This window comes from Trachurus trachurus, assembly GCF_905171665.1.
Source record: "Trachurus trachurus genome assembly, chromosome: 7".
Taxonomy (NCBI): Eukaryota; Metazoa; Chordata; class Actinopteri; order Carangiformes; family Carangidae; genus Trachurus; species Trachurus trachurus.
Window position 1 is genome coordinate 7,740,531 of NC_139901.1, and position 27,564 is coordinate 7,768,094.

The 27,564-nt window shown below is 41.3% G+C and overlaps 1 protein-coding gene across 1 annotated transcript in view; it reads left to right on the plus strand.

Annotated features, from left to right (window-relative positions):
• Window positions 1–3,014: 3,014 nt before the first annotated feature.
• plagl2 (pleiomorphic adenoma gene-like 2) overlaps window positions 3,015–27,564 on the plus strand; it is a gene marked incomplete at its 3' end in the record, with an annotated part of 42,077 nt that continues 17,527 nt past the window's right edge. Inside the window, exon 1 of the mRNA XM_083975979.1 lies at window positions 3,015–3,211. The remainder of the gene's footprint in view (window positions 3,212–27,564) is intronic.

Below are 27,564 nucleotides of genomic sequence, written 5' to 3' on the forward strand. Positions count from 1 at the left end.
CATCACCTCATCCATCTTCAACATCCCCTGCTTCCTCGCTCGTCTGTTCCGTGGTCCACGTCTCATCTTTAACACGAGGAGCTGCTGCAGCTGCATCAGACTGAGGATCTCCCTGTAAAACTTTGCTCCTGCATTCTTTACGTGGCGTTAAAGCATCATTGACACTGTAACAACCCGGGCTGCAGACCAAAGCCTCTAACTGACTTAACACAGGTGGATCCTCTTTTATTTGCAGTTATTTCATAAAATTCATCCTATGTGAGTCACCTCCTCCACCATGTGTCCAGGTTACTGTGAAAAGTTATCCACTGCATTTCTCAATTAATTCCAGCTCTCATTGTTTTTGTTTTTTATAAAACACTGTGTGACACTTTCAACCTGTTAATTTGCTCACCTCTATGTCAGAGCCACAGGAGTTTAAATATGTTAAATAAAAATAGATTCTTTAATTAACAGGGAAGATAACTTACAGTTATAATAAACTGTACAATAAAGAATAACCGTCAGCCTAAAGCTGAAAGAGTTGCATCAAATTCATCACATTTGAGTTTGTTCATGTAATTTATATTAAGTCTCATATCTGGATGTAATTGATTTAAATGTGCTGCATTATTTTAATATTTCCACTTCATAATTTAGTTTGAAGTTTTGATATGTTATTTTTTTCAAAATGTTATTTAATCTTTAATTGTTTTAATGATAAATGATAAACCTTAAGAATGTGCCTTTAAGATTCACTATACTATTTGCAAATCTGTGATTTCATACTGAGGTTTCACTTCTTTTAAAGATCTATGTATTTGAGAAAGAAAAACCTGCTTAGAGCTTTTGTTAAATGTACAATGTTAAATGTTTTATATATGTATGTGTGTGTGAATATGTATATATAATTTTTCACTCAGGATGCTTTAAAAAAAAGAAATGAATGAAATTGTATCTGTGTCCCAACATGGATCTGCTGTGATTTTGATTTCATGCACCTTTAATTCCCCAGAGCTGCAGCTCTTGCAGGGTGTCAGCAGCAGGATGACAGCCGCTCCTCCTCACATTAACTAATTCACATAATTCATTCACAGCTCCGACCTCTGGAGGATCAGAGGAGTCCAGTCTGGAGCTGCGGACTGAAGCTGCAGCCTCATCATGTCCACACAACGTCCATCCTCCTCTGCAGCTGCAGCTCCTCTGAGGGGAAAACATCTCCACATCATGTTGCAGCTACAGGTAGGCCTGCTGTGGCTCTGTAGGCAGCCCCCCCTCCAACACACACGCATACCCTCCGCCCCCCCTCCCTCCTCTGAACAACAGGCATTTTCTACCCCGCTCCTCTGTATTGAACACGCCAAAAGGCTTTTGGTGCATTCAAGTTCAGTCGGAAATGTGGCCACTATGAGAGCGCGATTAATTACCAAATACAAATTATGAATACATGGGCCTTTAAGTAAAGTTGTACAGTTTTGATTATTTTGTGGATAAGCAGAAGCTCATACAGGGTAATAGCCTACTGTTTTTTTTGTTTAAACTTTATCAAATCATCAGCACTGACACAACTAACAAAAAGTAGCCATCATATAGCCTAATCATGTAGCCATGGGTAATTAATTTTATATTATTTTCACTATAAAGATATGTATTTTTTATGAGTGTTTATTAAAGTGTTATCTCCACCATGTGCGGATAAATACACAGACAAAAAAAAAGTTTATTTTTTAATTTTTTTTTAAAATGTTAAATATGAGCCGACGGGTTGCACTTGAAGGCAGCATTATTGAAGACTCTTGCTCCCCCACCCCCCATACTCACTCTGCACAAACACATTCACCCTGCGGGCTTGGTGGGGCTGTTGGGAGCCTGTGTAGGGGCTGGGAAGAGGTGCTGGGGGGTGAGGAGGGGAGGGGAGGGGAGAGGGGTGGTTAGGGTGATGAGGAAACGAGTTGATGTGCCCTGGAAGTAATTCTTCCACCCCCCACGGGGAGGAAAAAAACCAAAAACAAGGTGGGAGTAAAAGGACCACCACCACCACCACCTTTTACACGTGGGGACCGGCGTCGCCCATCCACTTTCCTGCTGATGGATTCAAAGTCCGACTCGTTTTATTCCCGTGTGTTGACACTAAGAAATAAATATATAAATGAATGGCATGAAATTACAGAAGTCACGATTCAATCATTATGTTGTCTGATTATTATTTTAAAGAAGTTTATCATATTTTTTGTTCATTTTGCTTCCATGAAAATAACTTTATGATTAATGGAAACATGTCTTAAATAATCTTAAATAAATGAGAAATCTGAATATTTAGCTAATGATAGTGATGAGGGATGTAAGTGTGTAAAGATGACGTGATTCATTACTGGTGTTTTTTTTTTTTTTCCATTGTTGGATTAAAAAGGAGTGAAGTAAAAGTAGTTAAAACACTTCAATATTTTTTTCCCCCTACATAGCCTGTTAATTGCTTCATATTGCCGGAATGGGCGATATGAATTAATTATCTCTCATTTCCTATTCGGTTTTATAAGGTGACAAACCAAACAAATAAATATGATCCAATTTTATCATTATTACGTATTTTTTTTTATATTTTTCTTACATTAAACTTCTGAAATAAACCCCAAAAAAAATCATTAATAACATTAAAAATATTAAACACAACTGCAGGTTACATATAGCCTACCGTATTATAATGTAGACTAATATATTGTGAGTTAATATCCTCTGTCATGTATCAAGCTTTGGCTCCGTTAGAGGCAAATTTATCATATTTGTTTTTACAATTTCTTTTTAAATGGCCGAAAAATGTTAATCGATGAGTTCAAAATAGCTGCAGGTGTATGAGCAGAATCTGCTGCTGGGGGACTGGGAGAACTGGGTGCAGGCTGCTGAAAAACCAGTAGGCTGCTGTCCCTGCTTGAAAAAAAAAAAAAAAAAAAAAAAAAAAAAGTTTGTGAAAGTGGCCTGACGTCACACTCCCACAATGCTTACCGCCCCATAACTCCGCTGCAGCCTGAGGAGAGCCAGACACACTCTCAGGCCCCGAATATAGAAAAAAATATTGAAAAAAATCGGAAAAAATAATAAAAGGACAGATCGAGCGGAGAAAGCAGCGGGGAGCGACGGCGTGGGTTCTCCCACGGCGAGTTTCTGGTCCAGTCCGGGATGGAAGGTTACCGGGGCTCCATGTGAAATTGACTAATGCGGTGCTGGAAACTTTTAGGTGGGTTAACTGCTCGTTTTTTTTTCTCTCTCTCTCTCTCTCCTGCAAGAGCTCATAATGTGGCTGCACGTCCTGATGTGTGCATGTGTGTCCTTTAAACAACTTTTAACCAACTTTACAGCAACTCTCGGCTCGCGCTCACTGACAGATCGATGTGCGCGACACTTGAATTGTTGTGAATGTGTCGTTACCGTCGCGCGATCGGGACTTTTTTTTTTTGCGTTCGTTTTTTTTTCTTCTTTTTTTTTTTGCCCATTTTCTGCGGCAGCGTGGAGCGACCCGGGTATTTAATTTTTAATTACGCGATCGCCCTCCTCGGATCCTCGAGGCTGTTTTTCTGCGGTAAATATGTTGCAAACGCGGATGAGTGAGGCTGCGAAACGCGGCGCACTCCGTCCAGCGGCCCAGCGCTGTTGACGTTTGATGTTCTTTGCAAGTTTTCGGCCGATGCGGTGAGTTTTCAGCAATTTCCGAAATATTTATCAAGTGTGGCATGAAGCTGCAAGAGGAGAGAGTAGAGGAGGGGGAGAAAGGGAGAAGAGGGGTGGGGGGAGCAGAGGGGTCGTCCCACGGTGTGTGTTTGTTTGCGGGAGGAGAAAACTCCGGTGAAAGTTGCTGTAATGTGGAGGCTGTTTTCTGTTTGTGCATCACACACGGTTTCCTTATTGAAATGATGAGTTTTTTTTCCGGGGGGAATGGGGGGAATGGGGAGGGGGGGGAGGCAGGAGGGGAAGGGGTTTGATATCCAGGCGACCGTGAAGCCGTCGCTGTTGGCTCCATGTGTGTTGTTTGGCCTCTTCACTGAGTTATCTACAAGGCTTATGTCATGTTTGTCGCTGATCGGATGTTGTGTGTCTGCATAAAAGAGGGATAGAGTGTGTGTGTGTGTGTGTGTGTGTGTGTGTGTGTGTGTAAGAGAAAGAGAGAGAAAGTGTGTGTGTGTGTGTCCTTTTCTTTGGAAGCGGGCAAATAACAACCAAGACCCCCACCAACAGAAGAAGGAGAAGAAGGAGGAGGAGAGGAGGAGGAGGAGGGGTAGTGGTGGTGGTGGTGGTGGTTGGGGTCAGAATGTGGGGGTTCAGTTTATGCACTTGTTATTGATAGCTGACTTGGCTGAAGGTTTTCCACTCTTCACACATTTGTTCTCAATCAGGTTTGTGGAGAAGGAGCGAAAACAAAAACAGTGGGGCTGACTAACTAACACCGTGCAGCAGAGGAGCTGTTCACCCCGACACTGCTCCTCTGTGCTCCCAACAGAAAGTTCATTACTGTAAAAAAAAAAAAAAAAAAAAAACTGCAGTAACGACACACCGAGTACTAATTTACTACAGGGTGGCTGTGCTTTGTTTTCCTGTCGAACGTGGAGGCTGCTCTCTCACAACAGCAGCTTGTGATATTTAGATGTTTTTATTACAGCGGCTGTGACCTATAAGCTACTAGACTGACATCCTGTGCTCTGTAGGAGTTTACATCCATCGCTAAAACAGAGAGTTCACCAAGGCTGGAGGAGCTCACTTTTACCTTACTATCAGTTCTCCTCTGCGTTAATCCTCGTCTCGTGGTCTTTGAACCAAAGTTGACAACTTCAGATCATTCGTTTTGGTCCAATCCAAAACACACAAACCCACAGTGTCAAACAAGTTCTCAAAACTGACAAGTTGACATTTCTGTCCACTGGCTCTTTTTTTTTAAATGACTTTTTATTCCCAAAGATACATCAGCTGGTTTATTTCTTTGTTGATTACCTCATCGATCAATCAAATCAACTGTTTCAGCTCTAACTAGCTGTAAGAGTTTTATAGGTTCCATACCTTTCTGTAATAGTGAATTTATCATTAGCATTACTGTTATTTCTCAGATAGATAGATAGATAGATAGATAGATAGATAGATAGATAGATAGATAGATAGATAGATAGATAGATACTCTATTTGATTTATCTCCGTAGGGAAATTGTTGTGTCCAGCAGCTCATACATATGAGGTCATTATATGAGATATTGGGTAAGATGTTCTGTAATTAAACAGATATTTGTGTAGAGAAGGAGGTTAATAATCATAAAAGCTAATGAAGAACTAACTAATGACATATCTGAGTACTGACAGGTCTAAATAACCTTAAACATTCCCCAATACCTGCAAAAGATCAGTGATCAGGCTGCAGATGTGTAAGTCCACTTGAAGTGGGAGTTTTCACCCCTGCACATTTTCTGCCGCAGCATTTTCTCATACGAGCGCGCTCCATCCAGGCCTCCAGCTACATAATAAGGAAATGGAAGTGAGTTTGTCACGAGACAATGCCTTTGTTGCTGCCAGTCGAAGTGCAAGTCGAGACCCATGTGTTGATGTTTGCCACCCGCTCGCTACAACAGCGCTGTTGGCGACGCAGTTTGCGGCTTTAGGCCTCAGAAGATTTGATTTCTTCCAGAGAGTTTTCTCACTTGTTATTGCAGTGCACCTGTTTTCAGACGCAGCAACAGATGTGACGCAAGTCGGTTGGAAGTGGCACCGATAGTTTTTTAAAGATCAGAGGAGGGATTTCTGAAAATAAAATATCAGTGAGGAAAAATTAAAGGAGTCGGGATTTAGCTCACAAACTTGTTTATGCTACATAGTAAAAAAAATCAGAAAGAGTCCCTCCCACTTTTAGTATCCCCCCCCTTTTTTTTTTCTCTAAGTCATAAAGTCCTGATGATTCGTGTTATTCTGGTGCTTGAGCATTCTTAGCTGCTCTGCTCTCCAGAATATTTTTTTTCGCCAGCGTCCTTGCGCCAGCTTCTTCTCATTAACTTCCATGCATTTCCTTACATTACTTCCATGCCCCTGTGGTTGGAGGCAGCACGTTTCATGTTTGCCTTTGTGATTGAGTGAATGTGTCTGCCTGTGAGAGCTCGCACACATGCCTGTTCCTGAGACGGTGGATGTGTATGTGTGTGTGTGTGTGTGTGTGTGTGTGTGTGTGTGTGTGTGTGTGTGTGTGTGTGTGTGCGTGCATGTGTGTTTTCGAGGCTAGAAAGAGAGTATAGGGAGAGAGAGAGAGAGTTGTTTTTGAGCTGGAGGGAGGTCTTCTCCACTGAAAATCCCCCACAATTCCTTGCACCTCTGCGGGCAGCGGCAGCGGTGGTGGTGGTAGTAGTGGCAGCAGAGACGGTGGCGGCGGCAGCAACAGCAGGCTGATTTCCATGAGAAAAGAGCATCAGTTGGGTTAATGGGAGGGACAGCCCCTCTGAGGGGACAAATGGTAGTTAATAACCAGGGAAGAATCGGAAAAGCTCTGATCCCTTTCTTTGTACTTCTTCACCTTCTAGAGGCAGGGATGGAGTGGGGTGGGTGGGGGTGCGGAGGAGATGAGTGAGGGAACAAGGGACATTGGGTTCATGCTAGAATGGATGTTGTTCACTAAAGGGCTGCAAGAAGATTGTACTATTTGTTATTTTCTCAAGACGGCAGGAGGAAAAAAGAAAGAAAGAAAGAAAAAGAAAAACGGGCAAGCCGAGAGCCTGAGAACCTGAATGAAAAAAAAAGGGGGGGGGGGGGGGGGGGGGGGTGATGCTGAAATTGTGAGCTTTACGTGCGTGTGCATATGCGGAAGGGTTGCAGTTTGTGTATTTGAACTCTTTGTGTACTCACATGGACACTGGAGTGTTTACATGTATGTGTGTGTCCAGTGTCATGGGACAAGAGCGAGGGGAAGGATTTATTTATTTATTTATTTGCGATATGTGAGGTTTCACACACAGTGGCTGCCGGTCATTCAGGTCACTGAGAGGAGGAGGATGGATTGATGGATGGGAGGAGAGATGCAGGAGATACTGTAGGCTACTGTAGAAGAGTGGGAGTCAGGATTATAGCAACAGCTGGAAGAAATTTCAGCATCTCACATTCATTGAAAATGAGCATCACCTAAGAAGTGATGCGTCTGAATGCACAGTCAGGTTCATTGTCTATCTCCTGTTTCAACTTTATTTCATATTTTGTAGGGATTTACTATTGTTAATATTGCAGTTTTAGGGTTTATTTCATTATGGCAAGTTGTTGCATAGCTGCTTGTTTGATATTTAAGAATGTGTTAAAAAAGGTGAATATCAACAAAATCTCAAAGGAAATATCAGTTTTTTGTTTTGATATCGGCGCTGAACCTAAGGTATTGAATATAGGTGAAATAAATCCATGTTATACTTAAAGCTACAGATCTGCAACTTGTATGTAAGGCAAAAAACTTTGCCTGAGTGAGATATTAAAACAGGAATATCTGAAAAACACGTCAGTTCAGTTCACACAGGGAATCTGTCACCACTGACTTACATGATCTGAACAGTTGCTGACGGTGACTCATATATGTTAGGCTAACGTCAGCAAACCTCATATAGGCCTAGATGTTGTCATGTAACTGACATTACAGTCGGTTAGCCTACAGTGCTTTTGGAGGATAGCCTACTTTGTTTAGATTGAACTCTGTCCCAATATGGACAAACCAAAAGTTGAAATTGATTTGACATTTCTGTGTAATCCATCTGCTGGTTTATTAATTCATCTTATAGTGTTTGTTACACCATGTTTTATCATCGTACCAACATTGAGATTTGTTGCGGTGGTCAGGTAGGCCTATGGTCTGCTACCATGCAGGCTAAATGCTAACTAATGTGGTCCTGAAGAAAGTCCTGGTTGACTGGTTGTTGTCAGCTTAAGCTGCTATCAACTAGTCGTCACACACTTATGATTTAGGTTTAATATGCTAAATATATGTTGTTGTTTTCAGGAAACGGTGTGAGATCAGGGCTGAGGCAGAGTGTTCAAAAATGGCATTGCTAACATTGCGCAACAGGGAAATGCAAAACTCAATCATTTAGCCGTTCCTATACATTTTACAAGCATGGCGGTCAAAGCTGTGGTGATTCCTAAGGTGTTGGAACAAGCAGCAGGGAGAATGTTAGCTAAATGGCTAACGTTAGACTGTGTGCATGTTGCGCATCAACCATGTTGGAGGTAGATGAATGAGAAGTTAAAGGGAATGTCCCTTTTTCTCATAATGCTCCCACACTTTAGATTTCCTGCCTGACACATAGACGCTTTAACTAACTGTAACACACTGTCCTGTGTTTACAAGTTGTTCGATATTTCAGGTAATGTGTCCCTTCAGAACTGCCAGTTGTTGCTGCGTTCACAGCCCTGTGTCTCTAAGTCCTGTTTATTTTTTCATTACTAAATATGCCCAGTCAGTTGAACCCAAGACGCCTGGTTACATCTCTGTCTCATAACCACAGGGACTGAGCGTGTAAATGATGAATGTCTGTGACTGAGTAACTGAGTCTCGCCACTTCCTGTGGAGTTTGATTTTCTTCCCCCCGTGACCAACCGACCAATCAAAACATGGCCGACTGAGACTCTTCTCATCAACTAGCTACGTTCTGGTCGCCTGTTTTGGGGGCAGCCATAGTTTAGTTACCGAATGAGTCGCTGAGTTTATGACTGAGTGTGAAAGCTCATTCATGAGCATTGAAGGTGAGGTTTGACTAAACTCAAGGTCCACTTACAGGTGGAGCTTTTCGTACTGCAAGTCATGGTCTTCATCAGCGCATCGTATATATGGAGTATGGAGGGAATTTGCCGAATTGTTACTTATAGAGGCAAAACAGCTTTTAGTTAGATGAAAGTCAGTCCTTGTTCTGATTCATGAGATAAACTTCTAATAATAAACATTTCTCATGTCTCTCATTTACATCAACGTTTTTTTTTTAAATTATTTCTTTAATTTGAGATAAAATGTGCAGTGTTCACGAAAACATCTGAACCTCCTTTATTGTAAATATACGGCACTCTATACATTTACTACATTCAGTTGGCAACCGTGACAGAGAGAAGAATGATGCTTTGCTGTGTAATAGACTGATTGAAAACAGACATACGAGTGTGTAGCGCAGCACCATGCGCACACACACACACACGCAGATATTTACAAGGCTAATTAAAGTCAAAACGAACCCTCACATTTTCATTTTTATTATTCGTTAATAATACAGACCCACATTCTCGCATTTACCCGCGCTCTGGCTGAGGCTTTTTGGACCCGCGCACATTCTGACGGGTCCTGCAGTATGCTGGTCAGAAATAGTAAGAGGATGCTAGATGCTTGAACCACATACTGCCACTTTTCCTTGTGGATCTTTTTCTAGGAAGAGCGGGGCAGCTGTGGCTTTTCAGAACCTAGATCCATCCATCAACCAGCACCCATGGTTTACACCACACAACACACACACATACACACACACCCTCTTTCCTCTCCCTCTTTTCCCTTCCCTCCTCCCTCCTTTCTCCATTTCCATGTATCTTCATTTCTTGCCGTCCCGTCTTTTCTTTTTCTCTCTCGCGCACTCGCTCTATTCATCCATCCCCTCTCTGTTTTGCCCTTCGTCCATCGTTCTCTCCCAGACTGAGTTTACAGCCCCCAGGCCACTTCCGCCAGGCTGTCTGCTACAGATTTATTAATAGGCTTTTCTCTCTCTGCAGTAAACACAGCGTTGGTTTAGGGAGCTGTCTCTCAGACACTGATAGACTTGTACTTAACCTTAGGCACTGACTGACTTGCGAATAGAGGACAGTCTGTTGGTTTCAAAGATGATCTGCTGCAGATTGAGTCCAAGAGGGGCGGCTGGAAATAAACACAAGCTGGAAACAGACTTGACTTGCAAGTAAAAAAAAAAAGAGCCAAATACATTTGCGAACTTTGAGATTATTTAACAGCAGTTTTAAGGTGGAGTTTGGCGAGGCCAGGGGACAGGGTGCAGGCGGAAGCAATGTCATGTCACAGAGGTCATTTGGTGGATTTTATTACATGTGTTGAAGACATGTGGTGTGTGTGCACCTCAGCCGGTGCTCCACTGTGACACACAACACAAAAAGTCTCACTGCAAAACATGTGGATGTTTGATTACCTTACAGTTTTCCCTGTTGCCCTGAATTTGTAGATGTTGAATGTTTAAAAAAAAAAAAAATTCTGAGCAAGAGTTATGGTCTGTGTTGATCGGAAAAAACATTATAAATAAAATAACGGTGAGTGGTGAAATTCAAATCTTCTCTAAGACGGTTGTGACTCACTGATTATTATCAGCGGTAGCTCGCTAGCAAAATAAGCTAACATGAGCTAGTTGGAACTGCAGTCGTCCGGTGACTTTTAAATTCTTAAAGCTAAATTGTGTTAATCTAGAACTTTACAAAAAATATCTTAAATGAATTAACTAGATGGCTACATGACTAAAAGACTGAGGGTAAAGCAACATGTCCAAGTCAAACAGCCTGATCCATGAAGAAAACATGGAAATAACCTATGACAAAACAACTGTGCTTTTCACTTTCACTTTGATTTTCACTTTTAATGTTACAAAGAAAGGAAAATGGTTGTAGGATGAGGATATTGAACAGAACAGTGGCACAGGTTTAGTCAAAGTTACTCAGATCTAATGTAATCAGCACAGAACTTAGCTAAACTGTGTTATAGCAGCATCCAGCACAGAGGGAAATACAAAGATGTGCTTCTCCTGAGGGGAAGAGAGACCCACAAAATGATTTAGATTTAAATGCAAGTATAATGGTTGCTACAGTCAGTAGTTAAATAGTTAGTCCGACTTAGTAAGGAGGTAAACACACAACAGGTCAACAACTGGGAGTTAATTTTAAAGGCAGATATGAGCCGCAAAAAGCACAAGGCCTAACTCTGATGTTAGAATACTGTGTTGCTGTCTTCTTTGTGAAGTAGAGAAACTTGAAGTGTGTTGTGCTTCCTGCCTACCCAGGTGTCACGAGGTACAAGTGAATCCAGAGTTAAAAGAGAATAATATAAGACACAGTGCTAACACAGAGCTGCATCATGATTATGAGTCTTTTACATGCAAATCTTCTGTCAGTGATCCTGAATGTGTCGGAACAACCAGCAAGGAGAGTGATGAGTCAGTTGCAGGCTATCAGTTCTTCATATAGACTACTAGTATGTTTCTAATAATGTTTGAGGTAGATGAATGACAGGTGAGCGTGTGTCTGTTGTTATTATCAGGTCACTTTCTTGGGATCATCCTGGAAATGATCTTACAATGTGGATTTGTTCACTCGCTGTTAATACTTAATGCTTTATAAAGGCTAAATAGAAAGTGCCATGCCTCGTTATGGTCGCTAAATTATGACTGGACGTTTCACTTTTGGGGAGAGGGGTTAGTGAACATTTGATTTCTGTGACAAGTGGGCAAACCTGATCTGTTGTCCTGTGGTCAAACACCATTTGATTGGATCAAAAGCTGCAGAATCACGACTGAATGAACTGTTTCACAGGTCACGAGTGAACATTAAAACTGTTTGTTATAGTAATAGGTAAAAAAACAAAACAAAAAGTGGGATATCTGCACTGTCTCCTCTTGTCCACAGGAATCTCTGATTCAGGTCAGAAACACTTTGAGTTGAGTTGAAAATCAGTTTGAAGTGACTCTGAACTGTTTGACATGTTAAATTTGTCTGAGCTGTTTAAGACATAGTGGAGTGGCACTGGACCAGCGATCAGGTATCTGCAGACCCACCAAATGAAACCTGACCCGCTGCTCTGCCGGCCTGTCATCCTGCTGGATTCAAGACTTGGAAAAAACACAAGCTGAAATCCTCTTGGTTGTTACAGATGTAGCCCAGTGTTGAAGGGGTTTCTGATCAGTTTTGAACAACATTTTATGCTAAATGTATTTATTTATTTTTATTCATATATAATTTGCTGTGTTTGTAACAGTTGTGTGAAGGTTGGATGCTCTATGTCAGAATGATGTGTTGCCTAGAGCTGCTGCTGCTGCTGCTGAAGTTATGAGGCCAGAAACCTGCTCTGATAAATTCACCTTTATCTTTTCACTGTTGTTTTGTGTCATTTCGAGTCCCTTTTTATGCTTTAGAGTGCTGTGGTGTCAGTGCTTTGATTCTTTGATAGATGATTTGAATCATCATTTAATCTGTTGATGTTTTTCAATTATTTAAATAACTATCCTAAATCATATTTTGGTCTTTGAATTGTTAGAAAGTATTGAAAAAATACTGAAAAACTAATATCTTTCTACTGTGACATTCAGATTGCTTATTTGTCTGATTAACAGTCCAGAACCTAAGGTTTATAGATTATAGGTAATCAATCTATTAATCAATCACATTGACTGGAATCAGCAAAAATATTTAGCTTGCTTGAGAAATGAATTCAACATTCAATTAATTATTGAAATTGTTGATAGGTTGATTTCTGTAAATTGTTCCAGTTCATGTGTATTTCTCTTTTAATGTTGTGGATATTCATTTAATTGATTATGTATTTATTAACTAATTCAGTGGCTCATGGTCAGAGCCACTGTAAGGCTCCAACAATTATTTTCGTTATGGTTTAATCTGCAGATTCTTTTCCTGATAAATGTTTCAGTGTTTGGGCCTTTAACATGTCAGAGAACAGGCAGACATTTCTGTTTTTGTTCAGATATTTTGTTAACTGTCATTAAAATAGAAGAAATCCACTCAACAACCTGTTGCAGAATATTTAGCATTTTAATTGGATAATAACAAATGATCATCAAAATAGTTTCCAATTTATTTTCTGATGATCGACTGATTGATTAATCATTTCAGTTCCAAAAGGCTGTTTGTAGCTGAAATATCTAATTATTTATATCTAATATAATTTTTTTTATGTTTAGGGCTGAACTAGAAAATAGTTAATAGTTAAGGTTTTACAGATTATTTTTTACAGTGTTAATTGAATACTTTAAATATGTTCACAGGTTTAAACTATAATATGACAACAGAACACCATATAAAATAATTATTTTTGACATTTTGGGCATGTAATAATTAAAAAAAATAACTCCTATGGATGAGAAATAATCATCAATCACTAATAATCCTCATCAGAAACAGCATGAGTGACAGATTTTTCTGCTACGTATGAGTCTTAGCGACATTTGAAGCTCAAATGACAACGCTGGACTTTATTTCTAATGTTAGAGAAATCAAGAACATGTGTCCCAGCTCTGACAGAGGTGCATTTATGGACCTCAACCATCGGGTTTACCTGTTGCTTTAACCAGAGTCCTTCCAGTCCGTCCCCTGTGACCACCGCGCTGTGTCCAGATTTAGTTTTTAGGTTTTTGTGGAGTGTAAGTCTGAAAATACAAATGTATTCGCGGTCAGCAGCATGCCCAGTATTTGTCTGTCCGCATGTTAAGATGTGACTGGAGCCAAAGTGGAAGTACTGCGGTGCACTGGTATCAAGTGCTGCAGCCGAGGAATGCACCACCACTAGCCGGTCTAGTATGTACATGCAGGGAGAGGACGGATGCATGTCAAAATGCTGTTGAGATTCATGAAGCACGTGACTCAGCGCAGAGTTATGTATGTGTGTGTGTGTGTGTGTGTGTGTGTGTGTGTGTGGTTTACCGGCACAGTAATATCTGGAATATGGACCCGGTCTGTTCAGCAGCACAGTCTAGAGATGCCGATTTGTGAGTCAGCGAATGGCCCGAAACCTGATCCATGTGGATAGAGAGAGAGAGAGAGAGAGAGAGAGAGAGAGAGAGGGAGAGCGTTAACTCCTGACTCACACACTCTCTGACACAGTCACACACACACACACAGCTACAGTAGTATAGTGACAGATGATTGTGCTGCTCCTGATTCATAATAAGGAGGGAGGAGATCAGGGGTCTGGGAGAAAAAAAACGGGAGAAAGCAGAATGTAGCCACACTGTCTGATGACACATCACATCCCCTCTTACTTCCTCTGAAGTGATTTTTAATAACGCCTCCCTCCACCACCCCGCCCTGCTCAACAATCCCCTTCTCTCTAAATAATGCCAAGCAAAACCTCAGACTCCCTCGGTGGACAAAAGAAAATCCTCCAAAGCTCCAGACGGAAAAGCTGCAGTGAAAATGATCATTTCTCTTGATATTTGAGCTCGAATCTTGATAAACGAGTTGATCAGTATATTTATTGAGTGATCGGCTGATTGATTGATTGGCTGCCACCTTTGCCTTGAAGTAGAAAGTAGCGGAAGTAATGTGAGGAGTGGTGGGAAGACGGTTGCATCGTCGGTGGCCTGAGAGGTTTTTGTGGCTTCAATTTTAAATGTACAGGAGAGCGTGATTGACACTGATGCACTTAGGTCTGTACATGCAAATACTCAGAGACTGTTAAATATTCATGTCAGCCATTACTGTATGCATGGTTGGTTTCTTGTTACAGTCCGGCTACACAGTGTAGCATGAACCGACAGATTGTCTGTAATGGAAACCATGGAAGTTTCTGAATTTAGCTATATATAGATCAGGTCATTTTAAAGTCCTGTGTCTGTTAGATTTAATTTGATTATAGATTATTCATAAGTTCAGTTGCGTAGAGCAGGTTGATGATTTGATTGGTCAGCCCCTGATCCCAGGTTGCATCAGGAAAGGCGTTTGGTTTAAAACCTACGTCAAATCAAATATGTAGATGGATGATATGATGACTAATCTACATCTGAATGATTTCCAACTTTTACCATTATAATAATATAATAGTTATATAGTAATATAATATAATAATTTATTTGAAACATTGATCCATAATAATATACTGTATAATTGTGGTTTTAATCACTAAAATAACAGTCTCAGTTTAGTTTTCCTCTGGAGCTCTGGTAACAACAGATCAGTGAGCCAATCAGAAGAGAGAAGAGTCGTTAGTATCTATTCTGAGTCTCTCTTCTGATTGGCTCACTGTTTTCTGAGTAGAATAGAAATATAGTAAATTTCAGTTAAGCACTGGTTGTGTGGTAGGTCCAGGTGGACAGGGCTTGGGACATGACTGAGAGTGGTGACTGCTTTGTGACATCACAAAGTTACACAAGTCCTGACAGCTGGTTTTCAGGCTCAGGGTCTTAATACAGGCAGTGTGTATTTCTCTGTGGCCTGAGGCTTTGATAGTCTCACTTTTTGTTCAAATAAAACCTAGGGCTGATTTATAATGGAATCTCACTTTATTCAAGATGGGACCTTTAACGCTTGTATATTTCTGTGTAATTCTAAATCATTTTAAGCAATATATTGGTTTTTAATTGATATTTGGCTGTGTTAACTTCGCTTAAATTATCTTAAGTACTTTAGTGTTTGCATTTTACTTTATTTGTCTCTTACATGAAACTAAAATGTGTCCAGCCAATGAATGTGACATTTTGGATTTGAGCTGCTCAGGTTGAGGCTCAGTGTTTGCGCTGGTGTCGCCCACATAACCAGCTTCACTTTGAAGGAACGATCGGACCAACATCAGTCAAAGTGGAGCTGATTTTATAACTTATTTGGTAGTTTAATTAATAATATTGGTCGATCCTATGTTATGACTGATCACATGTTTTATATCCAGCTATAATCATTACGGGACATTTTGGTTTCATTTGTCCTTGTAAATGATTTGTTGTTTGTTCAGACAAGTGTATACAACTCTTAAGAGACTCTGCAACCAATCCAGACACCAGCTCATTACAACACACGTGTGTCACCGTTACTTGCAACAACAAACATGACTTTGGTGTTTAGCAGCTGAATGCAGGTGTTTCTGTGTTGTTAACAGAGTTCAGTCCTTTCAGCCAGTGACCCTGAAGCCATGTTGTATTTCAAACTTGAGCCTGCTGTGCCCCAAAAAGTGCGCTATGAGCCATGTGCTCAAGTTTTTGTACAAGGAGTTATAGGGTTGGTCATGAGTTATTATCATTTACATTGTTGACCAGTTTTCACATACAGTTATTATTCTGTCAACTAAAAATCCAGTTGTAAAATATACCAAATGTACTGTATATCATACATATTACATCTATTAAAGGGACAACGAGGAGTTTCTATTTGGTTATAAAAAAGTCTCACGTTAATGTGGATGAATCTCCGCTACCCACACTTGTTAATGGCTCCATTTTCGATAAATATATCGTTTTGTCTCTATCGTTATTTTGTTATTTTAATTAATGGTGGAAATGCTGGGACCAGCGTTTCCTTACTTTCGGTTTCGCGGACGCTCATGAGAATAACGCTGCCATATTGCCGTTTATGGTCGGGACTACGACGGTAACCGAACCTCTTTGAACCTCTGACTTTAATTCTTGATGAATGAAAACATGAGTCCGTCTTGCGCCGGTCGAAGAATTCTACGGTGCGCACAGAGGCTCATAAATGTAGTGTGTCTCGTTGTCCCTTTAATGTAAACTCACTCAGTTCTGATTGACTCCTTTACTTCCATATATATAATGATTGTAATCAGTTATTTTTAGATAGAACAGGAGAAGTTCCAGCTGCTTTTGTTCTAATCAACCTTGGTCTATAAGTCAAGTCAGAAAGTTTGACCTGAAATTAACAATTGATGAAAACAGTAGTGTGTGCACTGCAGGTATGATCCAGTGTGTGTTTGTTAACATGCAGGTATCTCTGGAAAGTGCAGGCCAATTACAAGATCATTTTTAGTGAATGAATTGATGATATAACTGGGCACAAACAACACATAAAGAACAACTGCCCCCTTTATTACGTGTAATTCACATGTACTGATTATTGACAGGCAGGTGTTAAAGTGTAAATATGTGTTGTGGTTCAGGCCTGGACCACATGACTGCACACAGCATCCACCACTCAGTGCCAGTCCATGTCTCTCTGCCTGTGTTTCCTGTCGGTGCCGCTTCCCACTGACGACTGTCAAAATAAAGGCAGGATGCCAAACAAAACAGAAGAAAATAAAAGCACACAGACACACACACACACACACACACACACACAAAACAAACAGCTTTCATCTCCGTTTTATGACTTTCTTGTCCACAAGGAGTGATTTGTTTTGTGGTCTCTAAGATTTTAATGTAAATATAGTATATTCAGAATTATTATACTTTATATAATCAGGACAATTACTACATAAATATATAATATAAAATATAATAATGCAAGAAAGAAGCAGAAACTTAGGAGTTCCAGATGTTAATGAATGCTTTATACATTACAGTGCACCGTAATGAGTTATTCATTGTTAATGTACTAATTACAGATCCTCAGTGACTCATTTTCTCATCTGATCCCAGTACAGCTTTATGTGCATCACTTCAGTCTCCTATGCCGCTGTGCTCGTCTTTCTCTCGTTCTTCTTCACCTGTCGGCTTCTTCTCCTCCTCCTCCTCCTCCTCCTCTAAACTTGTTGATCAGCCTTTGCGTCCTCCTCCTCCTCCTCCTCCTCCTCCTCCTCCTCCTCCTCCTCCTCCTCCTCCTCCTCCTCCCCTCCTTAGCCCCTCCGTGTTTTGATCAGTTGCCGTGCTGCCTCTCTTCTCCCCATCGCGGCGCATTTCCCCGTCTCCCTCCTCCTTTCTCAAGCGTACTTCTCCCTCTCATTATTTCCTTCGAGTGTACTCCTCCGTGTCATTCTCCTCTCAGCTTTGAATTTTCCCCCTCTTCCTCTCTCTCTTTTTCTCTCTCTCTTTTCTTACTACTCCCCCCCCACCCTTCCCGACGACCACTTACCAAATTTAACCCCTCACCCACTCATATGCATTCCACCAGCTTCATAAACACACACATGCTACCAAACATGTAACGGTACTCAAGAGGGATTTCCTCCTCCTCCTCCTCCTCCTCCTCCTCCTCCTCCTCCTCCTCCTCCTCCTCCTCCTCCTCCTCCTCCTCCTCCTCCTTCTCTCTCCTCACATCTCTCCATCTATTCTCTCCCCCTCTTTCTCTCTCCTCTCCTCTCTCTCTCTTTTCCGCTCAAAGTCTTGGTGAACAACAACAACAAGTAGGAAAAATGAAAGTGGGGTGACAACTGCGAGTCCCCTTTCTGCGTCCCCTCCAGGGCCAGTGTGAAGTTTTCAGTTTGATTGAAGGCCTCTTTTCTGTGGTGTGCGGTGTGAAAGCTGTCCTAATTGAATGATAAAGTGCCCCGAGATGGAGTCCAGTGAATAGCCAACAATGGCCAGCCTGTGTGTGGTAGAGGGATTTTGGTTCACATCCAGCCTCTGCCTCTCTACTCCGAGAGGGGGCCTATTATAACACTCTCTGCTGGACTCGGTCACGTGACGCTGCCTCGCTCTCTGCTGCTCCCTCCCCCCCTTGCCCCATCTCCTCCCCTGCCCTCCCTGTTCGTCCTCCCTCCTCCCCGCTCTCCTCCTCTCTCTTGCCCCCCCCTCCACCCCCCACCTCTACCCCTACCCCCTCCGCTCCAATCCGGTCACATCATTGGCCTCCTCTTCTCTCTGCCGGTTTGGTTGGATGGTCTCATTTTGCCAGCAAGTGACTTTCAGTAGCAGTTGTGTATGTGTGAGTGTGTGTGTGTGTGTGTGTGTGTTAAGTCACAGTGCTCTGTAAGTCCATCCACTGCTCCTATAGGACACTAGTGTGACAAAGAGGGAAACTGTAAGAAAATGAAGTTTAGTGAAGTTCCACAAGTGAAGGGAATGCCCAGAAATCCTAATCAAATTTCAAGTTTCTCTTTGACTTTTCATCATGTGACCTGTTTAAAAAAAAAAAAGGAAATATCCTCTCACAGACCCCGGTTACGACTAATGGCCAGTCTGTGAACACGAGTTGTTGTGTTTCTTTTTTTCTAAGTTTGTTTTTGGGCCAAAGGAAGTGAGGATTTTGCAAAGAAAAACAAAAACATGACAAAAATTAGAGAAGAAAACATAAGAGGATATTTACTCTTCTAGGGACTAGGGATGCTTTAGTCAGTGAGCTGTCAAAATGTGTTGGCACAGAGAGGCTTTGTGCCAGTCATTTAGAAGGAAGGTGACACTGCTGATCACTGGAGTCATGCAAAGTTCATCAGTTCTTGTTGCGTTTGTTTCTCTTCCTACGTGCAACAACAGGGAAGAAGAGCAGCTACTGTATCTGCTGCATCTGATTAATTCAGTTCTCTTATTCAAGACATCAGAAATGACAGCACATAAAAGTGTCAGGAAACAAAAACACTATGGAATAAAAAAAAAAAAAAGCCTAAAGAAATAGAACAGAAATAAAAGCCACGCAACATGACAAATAAATAAAAACATTCACAATAATTAATAATTTAAAATATTAAAGAAAAGTTGGACGCATCAGCTTCGACAGGAACATCTGGAAGTAAAGTGTGATATCATTAAAGATTTGAGGTGTCCTAAGAATAAAAGTGAATCAAGTTTTAGACCATTCTCCAAGTAGTTTTTATGTTGCAGCGGCACAATTAGACTATAAGAAGGAAAAATGCCAATAAGAACTTTATAATACATAAACATTTCCTAGCTTGCTACTAGCTACAAGCTTTTCCACCGAGCTGGTTCCAGTGCTGGTTCTGAGCCAGAGCCTTGATTAGTATCGGAGCAGTGGGACGTTATCGATACCGTATTAAATGTGTTTATCATGTTTATTATGTAATCAATACAAACACATTTGAAGCTAAGTATAGAGCTTCTTGGCTAACAACAGCTAATGCTAATATCAAAGCATATCGCAGTTAAAACGTAGTTGCTTTTTTTTTTTTTTCCAGCCAGGTTTAGGCTGAGAATTATCGCCAATTAGACGGACCACGTCAGGTCCGGGTTTTAATTCTCTTGTCCGTTTATAACTGTAGATGAAGCAGCTCCTGTATGTGGAGCGTGGCTCTGACGTAGCTTCTGTCCAGCTGAACAGCGGAAGTCCCAGTGCTGTTATACTGTATATCAGCACTCATGGAATGTCTCTTGTCCAATCAAATTACTTGAGTCGGAACTAACTGTTCTAAGGCTGTAAGGCTTTCACCAAACCGTGGCCGAGTGATGTCTGCTGTAATACATCAGCACTTCAGACTGAGAGGGAAAGCGTATCTGTGTGAAAAGCAGGTGTAAACATTGCCAAAGGAGGACAGACACACAAAGTAAAAGATGCATTACAAAGTTATTTTACTGAAGCGCTCTGTGTTCTGTTAATTAAATAAATTAATATGTTAAATGTTTTTGCTGCATCACTTCCCAGAGAGTGACACATGCTGCTCACTGTCACATCCTATGCAGCTGCTTCTTATGCAGGTCACATGAGCTTCGACTGGGCTCATTCACTTCTTTTCAGCCTCTGACCATGACTTGTAAAAGGTTTAGTAACATAAAGAGACATGTAGGCGACTGTATGGTTTTTCTTTCATATCCCTTAGTCAGTCATATGACCCCTTAATCATGTCTCAGGACCCCTTGACAGGGAAACCCACCACTGTAATGAAGTTATGTAAACTTTACATTAGATAGTTAAGTCCTGATGTTGCAAATTTAGACATTAAAGGGATAGTTCAACATTTTGGCAGATTGGCCCATTGCCATAATCCCTATAGTTTTAGCAGTATAGGTTCGTTACCTTTAATTGTCGGTGCAAGCTATTTTTAGCTATTTTGAGCTACACTAGAGGCTAATGGGATTTCTTGGTTTCCCTCATCAAACTTATCAAATACACAATCCAATAACTCCAAAACGCTCTGGTGGACAAGTTGTGACCTGCACATTCACCACGCTATGAGATAATAATGGAACGTTACGAGACAGAGTTGTTTTTGAGGCAAATCAGAGACTGCTTGCTGAAAAACTGCCCCCGACAGGAACGCGCATCAGCGGTTTTGCATGAATTTACCTCAAAAACAACTCCATCTTGTAACGTTTGTATTGTGTATATTTGATGAGCTTGATGAGGGAAACCAAGAAATCCCATTAACCTCCGTAGCGTAGCTCTGAGCAGCTCACGGCTCTGCTCCGCCGTTCTAAAAATAGCTTGCACCGACAATTAAAGGTAACGAACCTACTCCTAAAACTATAGGGATTATGGCAATGGGCCAATTTGTCAAAATGTTGAACTATCCCTTTAATACATAAAGATTCATTAAACATTGATTAGCAGGAAAAGTAAAGTGAGATTCAGATTATGTTTTGCTGTCTCAGTTATCCAGGCCTGTTTGAGGTGTTTCACCTGTGTGTGTGTGGCTGTGACGGCTGCTGCTTCATCTCCCTTCATCCTCAGTTAGATGGCAGCATGGCTACCAAGAACCCAATCAATACCTGTGCCGATCTGATCAGTTTGATCTGATATTTAGATGTAGCAGTGAGCGGCCGACAGTGAGAGGTGGCAGCCGGCACAGAGGGGCTGAGGATGGGCGTGTGCACCAAAGAGCCATGGTGCGGATGCTGGGCAATCTGTTAACTATTTTACTCTCCCATCTGAAACCTAAACCTTTCTCAGAGAAAGACAGAGCTTCTCAGAGCTCCTTACATCCCCCACACTCACTCACTCACTCACTCACACACACACACACACACACACACACACACACACACACACACACGAAAAGTGTTAGAGAGGTAGTGAGGTGGAAGACCACCCTCTGGCATCCCAGTCATTCAAATGAAGGAGAAGGAAAGTGCCGTGTTAAAAAGTGTAAATGAAAAGCTCCGTGCGCTCAGAGATCTCACTAAAGGACCCTCGTTACGCCGCCTTCACTTGTTTACACTTAACGAATCAAAGCCGTCATGAAGTTGTTCAGACATGAGGCAGAGGTGACGAGTAGCGCCGTCCTGTACGGAGAGATTCAGCTCTCCGTCTAAAGTTAGAACAACAACAACAACAACCCCCTCCTTCCATGTTCATACCGTTTATACACAACCATGAGGTGGAATAAAGGAGCAACATTCCTGCTGTGAAAAGGGGCTACGCAGACCCCCTGTCAGCTTTCTTTCTTTTCTTTCTTTCTTTCTTTCTTTCTTTCTTTCTTTCTTTCTTTCTTTCTTTCTTTCTTTCTTTCTTTCTTTCTTTCTTTCTTTCTTTCTTTCCCTCTAAAGTAAACCCCAATCAGTTCGATGGTGCTGTCAAATGTTTAACAACTTACAACCACATTCAGCTCTGGATTAGACTTCACTTATGTGTGTTAGTGTGTCAGTGTGTGTAGTTGTGTATATCAGAAGGTGTAGTTGTGTGAATTCAGTATATGTGGTTGTGTATATACTATATCCGTATTTGTTTGTATTGGTATATGTAGCTGTTTGCAATAATATGTATAGTCATGTGTAGTTGTGTGTAGTACCATGTTGTGTGTAGAAGTATGTGCACTTATGTGTCGTGGTTGTGTGTAGTAGTGATGTGTAGCTGTCCTCCTGCTGACATCACGGTGACATCATGAGTGCAGAGTGTAAAGCAGCTCCTCCACCATGTTTGACAGCTTCAGCTTCATCTTCTCCTCTCTGTGGTTCAGGCCGATCTTTGTCTAATCTGACGTTTGCCACTTTGTCCACAGAGCTGCAGGTTCTGACATGCAGCCTTTGACAGACTTGACTCCTGGTGCTGTGTGTTTGCTCATTGTGGAGATTAAAGAACCCACGGAGCTGCTCAGGTTCTTCATCAGTCCCTGAAGGGACCGTTGTCAGCTTTAGTCTTTACAGTTTGCACTATACAACTCCATCAGCACAATGCTGCTCCCCACAGTGTCTCAGTGTGTACAATTGATAAGCCACCACCAGAAACCAACACACCATTTTCTAAACTCCAACTTAGGGTGAGACATTACAGACAAAAACACTGCTTTTTCATGCACTGATCAATTTTGAGATTTTGTTTTTGTTTTACTTCATTTTGTCTCTTTCGTCCGTAGATTTATCCTAAATTCACCAAAAGTGAGCATGCTCCTGTGACATACTGTGCTGTGTCCTCCGTATCCACAACCAATCGTAAAAAAGTACGATTAGCATTAACAATCTATGGAATTTTACAGTCCTTAAAGGCCGTTTTCTCAAAATGAGTTTTTCCTCATACTCTGGGTGCGAAATCTCCACTTCAGCAGCACCTACAGACACCAAACCTTCCAGTTTGATTTCTGTCTATATTCTGAAGGTTTTTACAGAGGGGATTGTTGATATATCATTCAAAGACTGATTTATACAACATTTTATTCCTAAAAACAGGGCGAAATTTGATTTAGGGCTGGTGACAGTATTTTCTCATTTACAGAGTGATGAAAAGAGATATCCAAAATCCCCTCTGTAAAAACGTCTGTCAACAAAATAAATCAAGAAGAATTTTGAAAGGGGCTTTATCCATTGTTCAGATTTCAGTTCTGGAAATGTATGCAAATTAGCGCATATTTCATTAGATATTGCCTCTTTTACATATTTAAACATACAATTTGATTTGAATTAATGTAAGTGATAAACTTGGGAAGTTTCATGGTGATATCTGATTTTTACCCTAATCACCCCTTAGATGTTGCAAAGTTGTAGTTGATGTATAAGTTCTAACCCGACTGCGCTCCTCTGGTACCTCAGCTGTGTGGACCACGGTCTTCAAGATCACTTTTTATAATAAGGTCACATGAGGTCAGAGCTTCTGTGGCCTGTAACCGTGCAGGGCAAGGCTTGACAAAATCTTGAAGTTTAACATTGTTGAAGTGACTGACTTTGTTTTTGGCTGCTGCAGCAGATGCTTTTGCGCAGGTGGTTAGGAGTTATGAACTGTTCTGAGAACTGCAGTAAGAGCGGTGAGAATGATGCGTCTGATGTGTGAATCGCATCGAAGTGAGTGGAGGCAGAAATGTCAAACATGCTGCTTTTTGTTTTTCATGAACTCTATTCAAGATTTGAATCTGCATCTTGAGCTCTGCAGTGTATTTACACCAATGCCGCTTTCTGACATTTTACGGAGAAAAAAAACAAAACAACAAATCACAAAGAAAATTCACATATGTGTCGACGGCGGCAACAAGTCATCATGTGGATAGTTAGTCGCAGCTCTGACAGACACCTGGAGAGCTGCTTCACCGGTTTGCAGTATGTGCTGCTGTAGCCTCCTCTGCCCCTGTGTCCCAGCCTGACTCTGATCGGTTACCCAATAGCTGCTGTTGTGTTTCAACACAAACACTCCTCTGTGAGAGCAGACTCACTCCTCATGTCTGCAGAGCAGCAGCAGATGAAGGTGGATATGGGTGGATATGTGTCGTGTGAATCTAGGGTTGATAGTGTAATGAGTTACTGTAAATTTAAAAAAAAAAAGAAAGAAAGAAAAAAAGCAGATTTCTGTCTCACAAAATGTCAGGCTGCTGTTTGGAAGTGCAACACCCCCACAGCAGCTGCTGTTTTCAACATCTACATCTATGTTATCTGCTCTTGTTTTCCTTCACTCCGGCATCTTTCTCATGTCTTTTCATCTCATTCTTGTTTTGTTGTTATCTTCTCCCCCCTCTCTCTCTCTCTCTCTCTCTCTCTCTCTCTCTCTCTCTCTCGCCTGTGTGTGTGTGTGTGTCTCTCTCTCTCTCTCCACCCCTCTCTCTCCCCCTTCCCTCCTGCTTGCTTGTCGCATGGCTGTCATCTGCTGAAGGTGCCTGCGGCCTCCGATCCTTCGGAACGTGATCAAGTTTCAAAAAAAAAAATGCCAGGAATGCGAGCTGCCCACTGCCCATTTTTCAAGGCCCTGTTTATGCAAGAATGTTATTTTTACAAGTCTCTACCTTTAAACCCCCACCCCCCCCACCACCCCTAACCGCAACACCTCACACACACACTACTTTTCTGCTTTTCCCTCCCATAACCCTGAACACATCCTTTAAAAATACACATGCAGAGTGGGTGAAAGAGGAGTGGGCTTAGACATGTGTGTGAGTTGGTTTGGAGAGGGGGGGGGGGGGGGGGGGGGGGGTGGAGGTCGGGTGGGTGGCAATCAGCAAATAAGAAGCCAAACAGAGGAGAATTAGCAGCAGAACGGGAACGATAAGGAAAGCAAAAGAGTGGGAAAAGCTGCAGGGTCCATTGAAACCTGTAGATTTCTGTAAACAAAAGCCAGCTGAACAATGCCTGTTGTTTTAAGCTGAGCTGACGTTGCCAAACTTAGAGATTGTTTGTTGCTGACCCCATCTGAATCAGAGAGAGCCAGTGGCAGCCCAGGGAAACAAAAGTGTCAGAGTCCCATGCAGCGGCTGGATGGAGCGGCTCAGACCACAGGCTCCATGCGTTTCAATCACAGCTACTAAAATCATCAGTGTGTGCAAGTCTGTGTGTTTGTTGTCTGTGTGTGTGAGCATAGGAGTGTTTGTTAAATATGATGGTACTTCACCTCAGTATACAATATCTCTGTTTGAGTGTAGCAACTGTAGAAAATGTTAAAGATGTTCAGCAATTACCTAGTGAATACTATAAAATGACTGATTGACTGTGTTCAAACGTGTGTCAAATACATAAAAAAAACATTTCCTAAATGAATTTGCATTAGTCTCAGTGTAGGAAATAACAAATAATGTAATCTAATATTTCTGCTCATGAGGAAACTTTCCCGAGGTCAAGAACAAATTACACACTAATCACTGCAAAACAGTCACATGTACTTTGTAAACATATTTATAATATGCGCAACAGAAAACTAGATTCACAAAAACAAAAACTTTTTTTTTTTTTTTTTACTTTAGAAATAAAATATTTAGCCTATTCACAGTGAGATAAGGCAGCAGCCTTAACAGGAGAATCACAGGAGCAATCCACATAATCTAAAATTGCTCATCTCTGTTGGTAAAAAACTAAGATGGTAAAACTAAGTTAGAGCAGGTGAGAGTCATGCATATGGACTCTTGTGTAGATACTTAAAGGGATAGTTCAACATTTTGGCAAATTGGCCCATTGCCATAATCCCTATAGTTTTAGAAGTAGGTTCGTTACCTTCAATTGTCAGTGCAAGCTGTTTTTAAAACGGCGGAGCAGAGCCACGAGCTGCTCAGAGCTACGCTACGGAGGCTAATGGGATTTCTTGATTTCCCTACTGTTATGACTATAGGGATTATGACAATTGGCCAATTTTCCAAAATGTTGAACTATCCCTTTAAATATTGACAGCAGACGGACGCACAGTAAAGCATTTAGCAGCAACAACAGCCAGATATTCCCCTCAGGAGCCGGAGGAGACCAAACACAGAGCTAAAACAGAGCGAATATTGGACAATGTACAAGCCTCTGTTTGCTAATATGTTCGGCCATCAATTTAATAAGGTGATAATATCATGTCTGATGTGCCATCTAAATATTGTTAAAGTGTTTGTTCATGCCACATATAATTTTGTTTTCTGGTGAATGGATTGATTAGATGTTAAAAAAAATGCTTTTCTGATTTCACACAGTGCTGCGTATTGAAATATGTGCTGTTTTTACAGTAGGTGGGAAAGTGGAAAAGCAGTGCATGTTTGTAGTGTCCGTAAAAAACCTCTGCTCTTTAAATATGACGGAGGGAGAAAGAGAGAGAGAGAGTGAGGGAGAGAGAGAGGAGGGAGGGAGGGCGATTGGCGTGACGCCCACTGGCACCGTGCCCACATCTCCGGCTGCTGTGGAGCTCCGTGTCACGGTCAGGACTCCCTGCCAGAAGGGCTTTCCCCAGAATCACCTCTGCACACACACACACACACACACACACACACACACACACACACACACACACACACACACACACACACACACACACACACACACACACACACACACACACACACACACACACACACACACACACAGTCCTTCACACACATGCACGCACATGCCTTATACTCAGTCATGCTGCCCATGTGTTTAGTGTCAACATTTTGATAAAGCTTTCCCAAGCAAACAGTGTATTCTGTGCTAATGGTCAGGCTTTTTTTTTTTTTTTTTTTTACTGCTTACCAATAAAGAGGACAACGTTTGCTTAAACTGGTGTCAATGTAAACAACATAAATATCATCTGTTATTTTTGTCTACATGAAAAGGCTATGGAACCATATTTGTACAAGTGTCGTTTCAAATGTTAGACTTCACTGTATTTTTCTTTTTTACATTTTGAATAGAGGAGTATTTTACATGGTGGTTTCACTTCTTAAACTTAGGTAAAGAATCTCACAACTTTGCATAGAGTAAAAAAACATATTACACGTGGCCTGAAACACTGGCTGAAAAATGCAGTATTGGTGAAATAAAAAACATTACCAATGCCACTGAAATCATGATATTCTCAATATCTTATATAGTTCAGCTGTAGCCGCTACTGCACATTCATTCAAAAGATCATTTTACAAATGGGCTGAAACAGACTCATTAATAGCTGGGTCCTTACTGACCTTACTCAGGTACTACTATTTATCAATATTAAAGATCCTATATTGTATATAGTGAGATTTCTATGCCTATTTTCATTATAAAACAAGTCTAGGCTCTATATTAATACTGTGAAAGTATCAAATCCTCAGCCCACAAAGAAATGCACACAGTCTGTATTCAGAAACTGAGCATTAAAACCAGCAATCAGGGTTTCTGTAACGTTGTGATGTCACAACAAAGCAGCTCCCAGCATTGCCCCAAGCCCCGCCCA